The sequence below is a fragment of the Macrobrachium rosenbergii genome, chromosome 1 (assembly GCF_040412425.1).
Source record: "Macrobrachium rosenbergii isolate ZJJX-2024 chromosome 1, ASM4041242v1, whole genome shotgun sequence".
Classification (NCBI taxonomy): domain Eukaryota; kingdom Metazoa; phylum Arthropoda; class Malacostraca; order Decapoda; family Palaemonidae; genus Macrobrachium; species Macrobrachium rosenbergii.
Genome location: NC_089741.1, coordinates 15075393 through 15093261, shown reverse-complemented (window position 1 = coordinate 15093261; position 17869 = coordinate 15075393). Strand labels below are relative to the sequence as shown.

General features: G+C 36.9%; 1 long non-coding RNA gene across 2 annotated transcripts; it reads left to right on the top strand.

The window, feature by feature from the left end:
- The first annotated feature begins 622 nt into the window (after positions 1–622).
- Positions 623–17402, top strand: LOC136825728 (uncharacterized). 2 transcript variants are annotated; one of them, XR_010849546.1, is made up of 5 exons: positions 623–1104; positions 7051–7275; positions 12914–13246; positions 16408–16533; positions 16705–17402. It is a non-coding gene; the product is annotated as an uncharacterized lncRNA (long non-coding RNA). The 2 variants fall into 2 exon arrangements; XR_010849501.1 differs by lacking the exon at positions 12914–13246 and having other exon boundaries at positions 635–1104.
- The last annotated feature ends 467 nt before the right edge of the window (positions 17403–17869 follow it).

Genomic DNA, 17869 nt, shown 5'->3' with positions numbered 1-17869 from the left:
GATTATCATTCAAAGGCTGTGCAATGTAACTTAAGGCCGAATTCTTACACCCAAGGCACCATAAATTTGAAACGTACAGCACCGGAATCATAACGATTTTGGGGATGTAAATTTTTCAATGTATGAATGTTGCTAGTGTCCATTACACGAAACATAGAAGGCTCTTGCGTTATTGATCTTTATTTAGTAAGGTGCTTTACTATTTTGTAAATTTGAAATGCGTTCAGCAGCATCAAAATCAACTCACAAATCATTGTTTATGAGCTCACACTCACCATTGTTTGGTACAGAGCACAAAATCTACAACTTTTAGCACCAAAAAAGAGACACGTACAAATTGATTTGGATTCAATGCAATCTTATGATATAAGAAAAATTCTGTTCATTCGATCTTGGGTTGGGTATTGTATTGTATGTATATAAAAGCATACTGCCGAACTTGCTTAAAATTCAAACATTTAAAATAAATGCTTAGAACCATTTGTAAATGGTTGTTTTACAAACAACTCTATCATTTATGTTAATGTTTATTTTTTAGGCAATGCCGGCAACATGCTTTTATATACATAGAATATGAAACCGGAGAAAAAATTAGTAGGCTTTCAAATACCATAAGAATCTGTTGCTGTACGAAATTTCAGCATTGTTTTTTTTTTTTTTTTACTGATTTGAAGTACTTCATTACGATTAATAAATTTTCTTTGGATAAACATTCTTAGCTGTTGAAATTCACTTTAAGTTCAATTAACCTCATAATTGATAATCCAGCTTCCAAGAGGACCTCTGGTTGTTTGCATGTAAGGACGTTAACTGCCAAACAACTTGACATTACAGACGCCATCGGATCCGAGCAAAGGTGAGCAGCAACTTGTTCGGAAAGGTTATTCAATTTCTTACTCCTGTTACCGCCACGCTGAAGTCTTCGCGTCTCGCTCCTTCAAGGGGATTTTAATGTGCGCTACGTCTGTGCTACTTTTATTATCGAATCACCGTAGGAATGCATTATTAAATAACTTTATCATCCTGGGATAGCTCAGCTAAGCGACATCATCGCCACCTCTTCAACCATGGATTTTTCAGTACAGCAGGGAGCTTCAGCTACTGGTGGGTTCTCTCATTATCAGTTTAATTATAAGTTGAAATCCGTGGTGAAATTAGCAATTGTTCATCTTGGGTAAATAATTCGCTACACTCTGCCCTCCCTTGAATTGTAAACTGGAATCTTTACTATATATTCATGCTTGCTTTACAGTATTATGCTTGTTTTCGTATTTCGTGATACTTTTAATTTTTTCGTGTTTACTGCGCTAGTGCGTAATTTATAGTTGTTTGGTGATTTACATCTTATATTAGTACCTACAGCTGGAGTGTGGTTTTCGTATGGACAGTTTTATTAAGTGCATTTAGTGCGGGAATAAAATTTCCTTCGAGGAAGGTCTTTGGCAGCTCTCGCTATTGCATCTCCTAGGTGTCGGTGTACGTTCATGAACTTGGAGAACTGCCACCCATCTTGCATAGCCATTCGTGATTTTATATACTTGAAGAGTGTGCATTTAAGTTTATCATAGGATTAATGGTATAGCAGAGTATGTTATTAGTTTGAAATTTGATTAAATCCTTCTTCAATGGTTTTAATTTTGATTTAATCCTTATAATTTGAAAACGATTCCAGTTTTTGCCATATTTTTTACTATTCCGCAAATGGCGCTCAAACAGGGACATGAGAGTTTGAACAATTCATGGTTGGTTCGATCTACTGCAGTGAGTTTCTCCTTGGATATATATTATGTTTTGCTGAATTTTTAATTTTAAATTTTTGTCATTGTGATTTCGAAAGGGCTGCTGGTAATTTGAAGGCAAAATTGAATGAGCAAATTTATGCGTGGTCAGGTTACTCAGATTCATAATGTTATTGGAGACTTTCATTTGCTTAATGAGAGGGAGAAGTTGACTAAACGTTCCAAATTACTTACATTGTCTGATGATTTGAGGAAGCTGAATTCTGAAATAAAGTGTTTACAAGTATACCGAGACATTTGAAGACACTGATCTTGAGCATGAACTGGAACGCTGTAATTAATATTCTGATAAATTATTGGAATGTATTGCTGCTCTTGATATTAGGCTATTCAGCCTTGTCCTACGACTGAAAGAGATAAGGGACTTTTCCTTGAAGAGTCCTGTAGCACCTTTGCCAAATTTCACTGGAGAAGAGTTTTTCGAAACTTACTTAAATTTGAGGCTACGGTTTCTCGATGGAATTACCCTGATTATGTAAGATTTTGCTCCTCAAGCAGCACTTGAGTGGACGTGCACGAGTTTTGATATACTCTGGAAATAGATAAGCAGTCTTATGTGAGTGCTAAGGGCTTGCTTGAATCTGTCTTTGCCTCCACTGAGGTACAAATATCTAATACTGTTAAGCAGCTTAGTAGCGTAAAGCTTTCATTTGATCAAGACCACTTTAAGTACATAAGCCAAATGAAAAGGTTGACAGAATCGGTAAAATTACTTAAATAGCAGAGTTTTTGCAGAATATTTTCTCGTATGGATTAAACGACAGTTTTATGGAACAAATCATTCAGAAATTCACTGATGAACTTTTTTGCTGCTTCAGAAAGGTACTGTGATCTGCAAGGAAAGCTTAAAATTAAAAATTTTAGTAACCCTAAGCATCATGATTATAGGGATAAAGGTCTCGCCACCAGTAAAACTGTGAATCTTGCAGTTTCTCTTGACTCGAAGGCCAAAACTTGTGTTTTGTGCGAGAACGGCAAGGTTAAGTCTGATCATCCCATTTACCGTTGTCCAGTTTACGTAGATCCTCCAAGTAATTTTAAAGTTTGTTGAACTTAATGTACTAAGTATGGTCAAATTAATTACAAATCACATTAAGTGTAAACTTAAATTTAAGAGAGGGTGTAGTTGTGCAAACTGGCATTTCAGCTTTTTATACACTAAATCGAAAGTGGGCAGTGTTTTTCAGAAAGTTGACAGACAAAGTGGATTCTGTCGATAAAGCAAGTCTGGAGGGTGTCATTACTAACTCTGTAGTTGTTGGTGCATTTCAGAACTATTTAAGTGGGGACTCAATATTGCCAACATTCACATGTGTTGTTAAAAACAGGTATCAAGTAAGGGTTTGAAAGGATGAAGGTAGTCAGTGCTACTTTATTTTAGATTCTATTGCTGAGGAGCTTGGCTTAAAAATTTTGAAGAGTAATGTGGTTCTCAGAGTAAATGTTTTTTAATGGGCCAAAACAGTATTGCACTAAAGTTGTTGGGCTTACCATTAATACTGGTAAGAAGAGTTATGAAATAGAAACAGTCTGTATACTACCGGAAATAAAGATAAATATCGAATTGCCTGGTTTAACAGCAATAGCTGAGACTTTTGTAAGCAAAGGTTATTCATTAGCTGATAAAAAGCTGTATGAATGTAGTGAGTCTATTACTGATATAGATTTTGTCCTAAGATCTAATTGTGCATACTAACTAATAATGAAATATTTTTTGGCTTAGATCATAACTCTGTTTATGCAGATACTCCTCTTGGGATTATGCTGCTAGATAAAACCAGCTCGTATTTAGGAAACTTAGCACATTTTCCTGTAAAATCATGTAAAAGTGATACCATAATCAGAATAGTATTTTTGATTGTTTTAAACCAGTTGATTCGGATTATGATGGAATACTTGTTAGTTATGGTGCAGAGACAAGTACTAACTTTGTTGTGATGGATGCACATAATAAAATAGGAGGGAAATTGAACAGCAACAGATGATATTTTGAAGTCTTCATTTTATTCATGTGAGGTCAGTGATGAAAGCACCTCTGAACTGAATAACGATATAGTTAAGGTGGTTTTGGAAACGCAGGTCTTACTGATAAAAGGAGGCTATTCATGCCATTTTTATGGAGAACAGATGTTTCTCATCTCTTGGAACGGAATTTTGAATTGGCTAAAGCAATCCTTGATTCTAACTCCAAGAAACTAATTTAAAAACCTTATTTGTCACTTATGGATGAATGTTTCAAAGAACAGCTTAAGCTTAGAATTTTAGAACATATATTCCCAATCTTGAACAATTTGTTCAGGAAAAATCTGGTCGTTCATTTTTCTCTCGAATGGGTATATTCAGACTAAAAAGGGAATGGACTAATTGCAGTATAGTTTTTGTCCATCCTTAGTGGCAATGATAGTGATTCCTACTAACAGTCATAATCAAGCAATGCATAGTGGTCCCTCTCTTAATCAGAAATTTTCTGTTGCACTCTTACATTTAAGGTTTGATTCTAAACTGCTGCTGTTTGAGCAAGAACGCAAATACAAAAGATTTGTGCACAGATCCATTGCTGAACAGTTTATAATTTTAACGCCCCCCTTTTGAGTCATGCTCTTCTTTTCAAGCATAATCTGCAATGTAGCAAGAGCTTGTCATGGGATACTCCTTTGAGTGAAACTCTCTACAATGAGTAGGAAAATATAGTTATGCAAATTTCTCTTCTTGCGCTGAAGTTCCGAGGATGCTTGGTAAGAGAGGATTAATTTAGGTTGGTTGCCTGTACTGATGCAAACACTAAAATATGTGGAATAGTATATTTATGCTCCTAATCTTTGTACTAACGATTTAACTTTTATCTTGTCAAAGAAGAGGATCATCAATAATAAACTTGAGACAAAATCCGTTCCTGCTTTAGAATTACAAGCTATTGTTTTAGGAGTAGAAACTTAACAGATGTATTTATTGGCTTATCCGGACCAGTGTGTACTGTACCCATCAAAGTCGTTGATCTGCCCATTTATGGTGACAGTTTAGTTGCTCTTTCATGGATAAATGCATATTGCAATAAGTTTGAAAAATGCAAAGGCGCACAGTGTTTGCAATGAACAGAATTCAACAAATATGAAAATGTGTCTGTACATCCCATCAATTTTCATTTCATATCAGCGGTTGAAAATCGTTACAAGATGCATTTCAAGTAAACAATCGAGTAAAGGAATTGCATAAGGGGTCCCCTCATATTTAATTGTAGATACCATTGGTCAAAGTTCCGACATAATGTCCTTTACAGTTCCAAATCCAAATTAATTTAAATGAGTTCAGTTCCTTTGTTGCTTTTAGTAAAGACATCCTCATGAAAGACCCTTCAGTAGACCCAGAAAAGTTGTCTAGTTTCTCAAAGCTAGTTAACGTACATGCAAGAGTTCTTCAGTTTTTCGTAAACTTTAAAGTAGGGTAAAACCATTTTACAAGAAGAGCATGGGTTCTCAGGGTTTTCATGAGCTGGCTATCACTCAAATCATTATTTCTACTCCTCAACGGACTAATTTTCCGGAGATTTTCTACTTTGAATCAAAACGTAAATGGGAAAAAGATATTCTTAACCTTGTGAGGCATCTCAATATTTGTTGACAAAAATTGGTTAATTTGGGAGATGGCAAGATGGTCGTCCATACATTTTTCCCTTGTTGCTACCAAAAAAAATCTCTTATCACTGAATTGATAATATTAGGTTCACATAAAATATATAATCATGCTGGTGGTTTCAGCATCTTGTCAGTGCTTCGAAAAAAGCTTTTGGATCCCACACTTGATTTTCTGCAGTGAAACAAGTACTCAGTGTGCTGTATGTAAGCGTTTTAATGGGAAAGCTGTGCGATGTAATCAAAATGCTTAGAGATTTCAGGGTAGATCCTCCCTCAATTTCATATAGTTATGCCTTCATGAATTACATTGTGCCTTTTGAAGTGAAAGTAATTTCAAACCTGTCTGGATTCTTTGTATAACCTGTCTGTGGTCCAGGTCTGTCAATCTTAAGTTATGTGAAGATTATTCTACTAAGGAAATGCTCAGACCATTCCAACTACATGCCTTTGAATGGAATTTGCCTCAGTTGGTCATTTCTGACTTAGGATCACAGCTTGTTTCTAGGACTAAGATAATTCAAGACTTCATTAAGGATGCTGAGACTCTACTGTACTTGGCTGAACATAAGGTAAAATTAATTAAGTTTGAGCATTTTGTGGAAGGCAACAGTGAGCTAGGTTCCTTGGTCGAGGCTTTGGTGAAGTAGATAAAGAAGCTTATATTTTCATCAGTTGGTAAGGCTATTCTTTCTTTACATGATTTTGATTTATTAATTCATGAGGTAGTTCATGTGATCAACAAGAGGCCAGTAGTCTTTAAGGAGTCTTAGAAAAGTATAAGATGATGTTGCTTCTCCAATTACACCAGGATGGCTCACAAGGGGATATGAATTACAATGTCAGTATTATAAGATTATTACATCCTATAGAGGATGATCCACACTGGTCAGGTCGAAGTCCAAATGATATTATTAGAGACAGCTTTTCTAAACTATGCAAGGTGAGACAAGCTTTGAAAGATAGGTACCATAATGATTTTTCAGTTAACCGTATTGTTCAAGCTACTGATAAACAGAAAAGGTACAAACCCAAACCTCATAAGAACTTAAAGGTAGGTGATATTGTTATCATTAAATAACAAAGATGCAAGCCTTGTTATGAGTTTAGAATTAAAGTCTGGGTGAAAATACTAATGCAATTTTATAGAAAGGAACAACAAAAGAAATCAACAAAAGACACGTATCTACTCTTATACCCCTTTTTTCACAGGATGATTCAAAAGAGGATTATAGGATATGAAAGTCGATGGAAACAACAAAACCAATGCGAGTTCTCTTGTCACTAGGTCTGCAGCTGTAAAAGTTAATAAAAAGAAACGTATGTTCTGATGATTTAATATAACCAGAATGTTGGATTTAGCTTGTATTTGTTATTTGCTGCATTTCATCAGTATGTTTAATTCATTACATAATTTTACGTAATGTGAAATAAAATTTCATTGCATGAATTTGATTCCCCCGTGAGAGTGTGAAATTTTAGTATTGTGTTGAATTTTTTGACTTGCTGCTGGAATTCGCTTTTAAGTTTAATTAACCTGATAACTGATAACCTGGCTTATAAGAGGCCCTCTAGTTTTTTTCATATGAGAACATTAACAGCCAAACAACTTGATATTACAGAAACCATCAAATCGGAGCAGAGGTGAACCGCCACGTCCTAGGAAAGGTTATTTTTACTGTTACCGTCGCGCTGGATTTTAACGTGTGCTACGACTATACTAAATTATCGAATCACCGTAGGGATGGATTATTAAAAAACTTATCATCCTGGTCAGAGAATCGACAGCATCGCCACCTCTTCAACCATGGATTCTATAGACCTTGAGTAGAAGGATTCAGCTACTGGTGGGTTCTCTCATTATCATTATCAGTTTAATTATAAGGTGAAATCCGTAGTGAAATTAGCAATTGTTCATCTTGGGTAAATAATTCGCTGCATTCTGCTCTCCCTTGAATTAGAAACTGGAATCTTTACCGTATATTCATGCTTGTTTTCATATTTAGTGACTGATTTTTTTGTGCGTGTTTACTGTGCTAGTGCTTAATTTATAGTTGTTTGGTGATAATAAAAGTTCCTGTGGAAGGTCTTTGGCAGTTGTGTAGTGAACACCCCCGCCCCCTCCCGGCCCCCGCGATATTGCATCTCTTGGGTGTCTGAGTACGTTCATGAACTTTGGGAACTGCCGTCCATCTGCATAGCCATGACCCACCATTCATGATTTTGTAATCTTGAAGATTGTGTATTTAGTTTATCATAAGATTAATGATATAGCAGAGCATGTTGTTAGTTTGAAATTTGATTAATACCTTGTTAATTAGTTTTAACTTTGAGTTAATCCTTGTAGTTTGAAAAAATTTAATTCCAGTTTTTGCCATATTTTTTTAATATTCAGTAAATGGCGCTCGCGCAGCGACATAAGAGCTTGAATAATTCATGGCAGGTTCGAGATCTTGCAGTGAGTTTCTCCTTGGATAAATATCATTGTTTTGCTGAATTTTGAATATTAAATTTTTGTTACTGTCATTTCGAAATGGCTACTGGTAATTTGAAGGCAAAATTGAATATGCGCAAATTCATGCTGGTCAGGTAACTCAGATTCATATTGTTAGTGGAGACTTTCATTTACATAGTGAGAGGGAGAAGTTGACCAAACGTTCCAAATTATTTTCATTGTCTGATGATTTGAAGTCGAATTCTGGAATACAGTAGTGTTTAAACTTTGAGACATTTGAATACACTGATCTTGAGCATGAACTGGAACACTTTAATGAATTTTCTGATAAATTATTTGAATGTATTGCTGTTCTTAATATCAGGCTATTCAGCCTTGTCCTACGACTGAAAGAGAGAAGGGACTTTTCAAGTGAAGAGTCCTGTAGCACCTTTGCTAAATTTCACTGCTACTGCCGAGTAGAGTTTTTCGAAATTTATTAATTCATTTGGGGCTACGATTTCTCGTTACGCTTACCCTGATTATGATAAGTTTTTGCTCCTCAAGCAGCAATTGAGTGGACGTGCACGAGTTTTGATACACTCTGGAAATAGATAAGCAGTCTCATGTAAGTGTTAAGGGCTTGCTTGAATCTGTCCAAGTCTCCACTGAGGTACAAATATCTAATAGTGTTAAGCAGCTTAGTAGTGTTAAGCTTTCAATTGATCAGGACCCTTTTGAGTACATAGGCCTAATGAAAAGGTTGAGATAATCAGTAAAGTTACTTAAAATAGGAGTAGATGAGTTTTTGCATTATTTTTTCTCGTCTGGATTAACTGACAGTTTTAAGGAACAAATTATTCAAATCACTAATGGTATCCATCCTACGCTGAAGGAATTGAATAACTTGTTTGCAGCTTGAAAAAGGTACTGTGCCCAGCAAGAAAAGCTTTAAATGAAAAAGCTTCAATTGTAACTCTAAGCATCATGATTATAAGGATAAAGGTCTCGCCACCAGTAGAACTGTGAATCTTGCAGTTTCTCTTAAGCTAAAACTTGTTTTATGCAAGAAAGGCTAGAGTAAGTTTGATCATCCCATTTACCATTGTCCAGTTTATGTAGAACCTCCAAGTAATTTTAAATTGCTTGTTGAACTTAAAGGTGTACCAAGTGTGGTCAAATTAATCACAAATCAGATAAGAGTACATTTAAATTTGAGACGGTGGTGTTGTGCAAACTGGCATTTCAGCTTTTTATGCCCTAAATTTGAAGTGGGCAGAGTTTTTCAGAAAGTTTCCAGACAAGTGGATTCTGTTGATAAAGCAAGTCTGGAGGGTGTCATTACTAACTCTGTAGTTGTTGGTGCATTTCAGAACTATTTAAGTGGGGACTCAATATTGCCAACATTCACATGTGTTGTTAAAAACAGGTATCAAGTAAGGGTTTGAAAGGATGAAGGTAGTCAGTGCTACTTTATTTTAGATTCTATTGCTGAGGAGCTTGGCTTAAAAAATTTGAAGAGTAATGTGGTTCTCAAAGTAAATGGATTTAATGGGCCAAAACAGTATTGCACTAAAGTTGTTGGGCTTACCATTAATACTGGTAAAAAGAGTTCTGAAATAGAGACAGTCTGTATACTACCAGAAATAAAATAAATGTCAAGTTACCTGGTTTAACAGCAATAGCTAAGACTTGCAAGCAAAGGTTATTCATTAGCTGATAAAAAGGTGTATGAATGTAGTGAGTCTATTTCTGATATAGACTTTTTCTTATGATCTAGTTCTGAATACTAACTTATAATGAAATATCATTTGGCTTAAATCATAACTGTTTACAGTATGCAGATACTCCTCTTGGGGTCAGGCTGCTAGGTAAAAGCAGCTCGTATTTAGGGAACTTGGCACGTTTGCCTGTAAAATCATGTAAAAGTGATATATACCATAATCATAGAGTATTTTTGATTTTTTAAAACTAATTGATTAAAATTATGATGGAGCACTTGTCAGTTATGATGCAGAGACAAGTAGGCTACTAACTTTGTTGTGATGGATGCACATAATAAAATAGGAGGGAAATTGAACAGGCAACTGATGACATTTTGAAGTCTTCATTTTATTCATGTGAGGTCAGTGATGAAAGGACTTCTGAACTGAATAAGGATATATGTAGTTAAGTGGTTTTTTTTTTTTTTTTGGAAAACAGAAGTCTTACAGATGAAGGGAGACTATTAATGCCGCTTCTATGGAGAACTGATGTTTCTCAACTGTTGAGATGAAATTTTGAATTTGCTAAAGCAATCCTTGATTTTAACTTGAAGAAACTAAATAAAAAACCTTCTTATTTGTCACTTATATGAATGTTGTTTCAAAGAACACCTTAAGCTGGGACTTTTAAGGACATATTCCCAATCTTGAAAAATTTGCTCAGGGAAATCTTCTTGTCCCATATAGGTGTGTTCAGACTAAAGAGAGAATTGACTAAATGCAGGGTAGTTTTTGTCCAACCTTAGTAGCAATGATAGTGATTTCCCACTAACAGTCTCATAATTAAGCAATGCATAGTGGTCCTTCTCTTAATCAAAAAAATTGCTGCACTTAAGGTTTGATTCTAAATTGCTGCTGGGGCATATGTAGATTGAAGATGTAGACTCACGTGAGTTTAGCTTTTTTGCAGGCAAAGAACAGCATGATTAATAAGCTGTTGAAAAGGTAAGTCAATTCCAGCACTGGAGTTGAACGCTATATCACTAGGGGTAGAAATCCCTGATGGAGATTTACAGAGATCTAGCTGATCCCTCATGTGTGAAGTCAATTGACATGATGGCTTGGATTTGTATTGTGATTCCAATTGTGCTTTGCAGTGGCTACAAACAACTGAATATAAATACTGTAAAATGCAGAGGCATTCAGTGTTAGTACAGAACAGGATAAGCAACATCAAGAAATTGTGTGAAATCAAACCTGTCAGTCTTATCTTTGTAGCTGGAAAAGACAATCCAGCTAACTGTGTCACCAGATGTCTTTCTGCTGGACTTGTTTCTAAATCACACTTTATTTCAGGTCCTAAGGTGTGCCTGGAATGAGTTTGACTTTTACAATTTCTAGCTCAAACGCTAATGTCCTTAGTATTTCTGTTACTGAGCCTCTAAAGAGAGTTTCCTGGTGAACCTCTTCTTGAACATGAGAAACATTCTATTTTAAAGAAGCTTAAATTTGTTTACAGGAGGGTAATGTTGTGTTGACCATTGGAAGAAGATAGCAGGAACTGAGGTAAAGAATTTGGGTAATGTGAACTATTCTGCTTTAGCCTTAAGGAAATTAATTCTAGATGATGATCAGATATTTTATGGAAGTAAAATTTAAAGGATATCTCCCTTCTTGTGAGCCAATTTGATGTGTTCTTAGATTCAGATGGCATTTTAAGAGTAAAAACCACAGTTCAAGAAGCAGTATGGTCATGACAGTTTCCTAAACTGCTTTATCCCAAGAGTTGACTATACTAATTATAATGGATACACTTGCCAAATTATTGCATGGTGGTTGCTATTCTGCCCTGTCTGAGCTTCGTAAATACTTTTTCATTCCTAAACATTTCTGTTATTAAGAATGACCTGAAGTAATGTGTTCCATGCCATAGGTTTAATTCAAGAAGTATGAGATTGAACTAGAATACTTATCGTGACTTTTGCTCTAGTCCACCTGCTGTTTCACTTTCAAATATTTTTGTTGATTATATTGGAGCATCTAATGTTAAACAGGAAGCTGAACTGATGGTCTGGATTTTGTGCTTCACCTGCACTTGGTCAAGGGCCATTAATTTGAAGGTCTGTCAAGATTTGAGTGTGAAGGAGTATTTGAGAGCCTTTGTTACGTTTTTGAATATGGGTTTCCAAAGCTTTGCCTGAGTGATCCTGGCTCACAATTGGTGGCGGGAGGTAACATCACAAGTTTCATCAATGATCCTGATGCTAGACTGTACTTTGTGTCTAATGGCATTGAGCATGTTAAGTTTCAGCAATTTTTTAAAGGCCATAGTGAACAAGGACCACTTGTCAAGTCTTGTGTAAAATTGGTGAAGAAACTTATCTTTTCAGCTTTTAAAACATGGGTACCCTCTTTGCCTGGCTTTGAGTATTTAGTGTGTAATGCTGTCCATCTAGCTAACAAGAGGCCCATAGCCTTTAAGGGATACAGATATGAGCTATTGTCCTTTAATCTAATTCCAGATTTACAGGAGTTGCCTGATGATCCTGAGTGGAAGATGATTAGCAGCCCTACAGAAGTAATAAAGGACAAGTATGTAAAACTTCGTAAGGTTAGGCATAATATTCTAGAAGCTTACCAGAATGAGTTTTCAAGTACCCTGGTAGCTCAGGCTGTGGACTGGAAAGATCGATATTGACCAGTTTGTCACCAGAAGTTGGGCATTGGTGATATAGTCTTCATCAAGGAGCCAAACATGAAAACCAATAATTTTCCATTGGGAATTGTGAAGAACATAGAGGAGAATGATTTGGGGAAAACTACTGGGGCTATTGCACTAAAGGGGAACACTCGTGAGTTCATTATAAGGCGTGTTACTACTTTAATCCCTTATCTTAAGGTAGTTCCAGATACTTCCTACATTTCAGATAGTGAGGGTGAACACCACTCCCGTAGGCTGTCTAATGATGAGAGTTCATCTCGAAGAACTCCCAAGAAAGCTGCCATTAAGAGCAGAAATTTTATATAACTTATAACTATTTAATATGATGCAAATTTCCAAGGGTGAGAAATTTGCATCCTGTGCCCTCCATACAAAAATAAATATAATTTATTTTTCTGTAATATAAGTTTCTCACACAGTTTTGTGTATTGTGTGAATGGGGTAATTTTCATTGCGGTGTATTCTATTTATGCGAGACTGTTTTAGGATAAAATGTCTTTACAGTACAGGCTTTTTGTTCCGTCATTTTAAGTTCATTTGCATAATGGCCTGACTGTTGTTGGGTGGTCTTAAGGACCATGACAAGCAATGATTCGCGGGAACTAACCTCTGCTTTGGTTTCTTAGCTAACGTGCGAGACAGCGGAGAAATGGTCTTCAATAAATTCTACTACTTTGACTTCAACCGTGGCTATAGGTATAGTATTGACCTGAAGGGTTCGCACATACAACCCATTTTTGACACCGTGAGTGCTGGGCTGCAACGGAGATCATTTAGTGGACATACTGAAGGGAAGATGGCTAAATTACAGATGGAACCTAAGGCATTTGTGTATTGATTTGTTAAATGGCCCTTCACTAAATACTAGCTCACACATCCTCTCCCACTCTTGACTCTACATTATGCACAGAGCAAATAATTGATTGGATTGCCCATTCATGCTTCGCCCTTAATCTAAGGTAAGGCCGTTAGTCTTTTAGTTGAGGTTTAAGAAGTATTGACTTAACTAAAAACAATAATAAAGTAACTCGAGGATAAGTTACCTAAAACTTTTTTCATTTATTACACATCGTGCTAGTTTTGTTACGGTTTTGTATACAGTTCAGCAAATGCTAGACTGCTATAGTTCTGGATTGTATCGGTCATATGGCTAGCCCCTTATACGGATGGTATTGTTTGCCGCTGGTGGCTTAATAGTTTTAGTGTTATTGTGATATGTTTGTATCGATACTTTGAGAATATTTGACCTTGTTGGTACATCTGTAATCGGGTCCTTTTTCCTCTTGATGTACTGTAGGTGTGGCAGGATTTCCTGGATACAGTGAGAACTGTAGTTTGTAACTCTGATTTATCCTCCATTGGTAAATAAGGATACAGTACAGCATTTGTGTATTACCCATAGACTGCTTGAGTGCTATAGTTTTCATGTTAAAGTTGTTACTTTTTGAGTATTTAATTTAAAATGTTCATGTTAACAATGCAACGGTATGGACTTCCAGGTAATGATACAGAGTTGGTAGCTCAATGAACTAGGGTAGTATTTAAATTGGATGTTCATACTAAATATTTTTTTTTACTAAAATACTGAATGAATGAGTTTTTGTATTTTATTTAACCTCCATGTTTCACCACCTTAACATTATATTGAGCTTCCCGAATTTTCTCTATATGGCGACAGTGAGGATTCCGTCAGGTGGTGTGTGCATGGAGGTTGGTTGTTAGCTCATTAAGTGCTTGGTGGAGTCAGGGAGAGAGGGAGGGGCCTGGTTCGCTTATTGTCATTTTTCATTTTTCTTCGTACTCTTTACTTCAGAATAGAGTGTTTTCCTTCATTGGAGCATTGTTTGACTATTTTCTATGCTTACTTATTTCATAAACTAAGTTTTTTTTGTCTATTTGCATGTCATTGTTTAATCCCTTTGATTGGGAAGGTTATGGTAAGTGTTTAATTACTTTCGCATTGAAAGGACTACGAATTTGCTTTATTATAAGAATAATTCTTTCAGGATGTCTGATTTTAAAACTTTAATCTCAAAACCTAAGGTTATCAGGAAGAAGGTTATGGATATTTATAATCATATTGAATCTTTCTCGACTCGCAGTGCTGGGCAGAAAATTTCTGAAAGGAGTCTAAATCATAAAAAGCTACTTCTTGAACTGAATGATGAGATTTTATTCCTTAGAATTTTGGATAAGGAGTTATATGAGGATGCTAGGGAGACAGAGATTACATCCTGTGTTAAATATTTTGACAGGATAGAATATTGTATTCCTCACCGAGAGGTGGTACCTGCACCTGCAACTGTGAGGTTGCTAAGTCTTCTTAAACAGCCCATTGCTAAAAATCTTCTTAAACAGCCCACTGCCCCATTACCAAAGTTCAATAGTACGGACGGAGAAGATTCATAATCAGGTTTATTTCAGAGTTTGAAAGCACTACCCAATCCTTTAATTACCCAGACAGAGACTTCTTACTTCTCTTGAGACAGCAGGTAGAACAAGAGACAGCATGTAGAAGGAAGAGCTAAAGTTTTCTTAGATTCCTTGGAAGTTGACAAACATACTTAAAAGGATGCCAAAGACTTGCTCAAGTTAGCCTTTGCCTTAGAAGTAGTTCGTACGACTTCTACTATAAAGACTTGAATGGGTTTAAGACTGGGGGAACCTGATGACCCTTCATAAGACTTCTACTATAAAGACTTGGATGGGTTTAAGACTGGGGGAACCTGATGACCCTTCATAAGACTTCTACTATAAAGACTTGGATGGGTTTAAGATAGAGGAAACCTCATGACCCGCATAAGTTTATTTCCATTTTAAGGACAACTGTTGAATCTGTAAAGACACTTACAATGACTCCAGATGATTTTATTCAATACTTCATGTGGAATGGCCTGAAAGACAAGTTTGAGAAAATTCAGAGTACTACAAAGATTTGTCCATTTCTTTATTGCCTGTGAGAGGTATGAAAATTGTTTGAAAAGTGAAATTCATTTACATACTCTTCCATCTAATGTTCAGCAGAAAATTACTAGTTTAGCTATCAAGACATTACCTGATGTTAGGAAGTTTTATTTTTCACTTTGTGTAGGTGAAAATAATCATTCTATATTTAAATGCAAATGTTATGACACTCCAGAAGCAATGCTTCAGCATTTGAAAATGCTTAAAGGATTTTTTTGATGTGGGAATCTTACCCATTGGAGTAGGTAATGTAGATTTGAATTTTGACAAAAGTGCATAAAATGTTCTGGACTTCATTTGCACTGTTTGTGCTCAGGTCTCCTGAAGTGCAGCTTTCATCCCTTGAAGGAAAGCATGAAGAATGTAAAGGCAGGGCAGGCCAGAAAAGTTTCTTCTTAATAAAGAGGAAGAGATGAATTATATTTCCAATAATGAATTAAAGCTTTGAAAACACAATGGTTTGTATCCTAAAGAAAATTGATGCTTTAGTAATGGCAAGTCCACATTTGCCAGACACAGTAAATTAACCTTCAGATCACACACACAATCTAATGAAATACCGCAGTTAGTGGCTACTTAGAAACAAGGAATACCAACAAGAAGACAATGAAGAAGACATTAAAACAACTGCTGAAAGTTCACTACACACACTTAACTGGAGTAAATTACTATTATTATTAGGGTAATTTAAACAGAATACTGAATTAAATTTTTAACTCGTCACAAAACTGGCCCGTGTGGTTTGTTTTCAGTGTAAAGTTTAAACAGTTCAATAAAGATGGAATACACCCTGTAACTTAAAGTAAAAGTAATGAAGATTCTGATAATTATCTAAGTTGTTACTGCAGTTACTATAATCTATATTAACGTGTATTTGTCACTGTGTAACATATTCTCGCCTCCCATGTATATAACATTGTATACTGATAAGTGGCAACTGTATTCTTGACTCACATGTATGTTAATAAGTGGCAACCAAACACATTCAAATCCAATGCCTAGCAGTATGCCACTTCCCCTCTCCCAGTTCGGTTGCTCGCATGCATTATTCTTGTTATATTGTAACCTTACCTAATAAAGAACCTACATTGTAGATGAGCTTGTTTCACGTCACATCCCAACCAACATGGCACAGTAAGGTATTATGGTATTACAGGAAGAAGTTACAAGAAGCAAGCGAAGATGCAGGAGACTTACAGCGAACCAGGAGAAAACTGACAGAGAACCATACACCCAACAGCTACCCACTTCTCTCTTTCTCCACAGTGGACTTTACTTGCTGGTATGTACGGCGTATCATCTGTGCAGTGTAAAGTGGTACTAGCAAGCCAACTAGTGCCAGTATTTCACGCACTGCACATAAATACTGATACTGTACCTTTCTGTTAAATTGTTTAAAGCCTGTGTAGGGGTAAACAGAACATTATTCATAATGGATTCTCCATGTTCTCAGGACGCGTGTGACAACACCCCACTTGCCCAGAGTTCACAAGACCCTGTCTACCATCCACAGTCCCCACCCACTTTCCATCCTCAGAAGACGATACCCCAATCAGCCAATTTCCTTTTGCTCACACAATATCTGGAGAAACCACGGATCGGGGATCACGCCAGGATCGGACAAGAGGAGGAAAGGACGAGACAAAAAGAGGAGGTTAGACGAAGAAAACAGGAAGAACTAAGGGTCCAACGACAGAGCCTCCTTCAGCACCTGCTGCTCCAACTTTGCCACCAGAGGGTGCAGCGACCCCGTCAGTAACCCCTCCACAGAAAGCAATCACCCAGAACAACACCCCCCCCAACCCCCCTAGCCCAGATGCAATTTTTAAAATTTTTCAGGAATGGCGACGTCAATGAGACAATTATTCAGTCATGGTGGATCTGCCCAAGTTACCCAGAGAGAAACAATTAATCCAGATGAGGATGTCTTGCCTTGGAGACCCAAAGGATCCTTGAGTACACCCTAGACACACCCCAGTGTCAACGAAGTCTTGGATGCCCTTCAAGAACACACAAAAGAGCCTTCACAACAAGAATCTACATTGTAGGGAGCTGCTGCTCACCTGCAAACAGTTAGATGGGGAGTCTTTTTCAAACTTTTACATAAGACTCAAGTAGATTGCAGAGGAAGTAGATGTTTGTCCCAGTAGATCTCCAGTTTGTGAGCAAACCCAGATGAAGATGATCATCCTCATGGGAGTCAGGGATGAAGAACAGATTGAGAAACTTGTAGCCCTCAACACTAACGCCTCTCTACAAGATGTGTTGCACCTATGAGGCCACCAGGAAGGCCACTTCTGCCATTTGTGCTTCGCCCTCTAAGCTGTGTGCCCTCGCAAACTACAGGAAGCATAAGAAACATGGGAAAGGGTGCCACCCCTACCACACCACCACAGTGTGTTTCATTCCAGTCTTGCAATGACAAACACACATCCACAGAGAAGTGTCTAGCAGCAGGGAGCAACTGTGCCCACAAGGAGCACTGGGCCAAGGTACAGAGGTGCCCCACCAGACAGGTCCAGTGCTGCCACTGCACCGACAGGGACACTACAACAAATGCTGCCGGAAGAAGACAAGGGATGCCAAACAGGGTGCCACTTCCAGTGCCAAGCCTACAC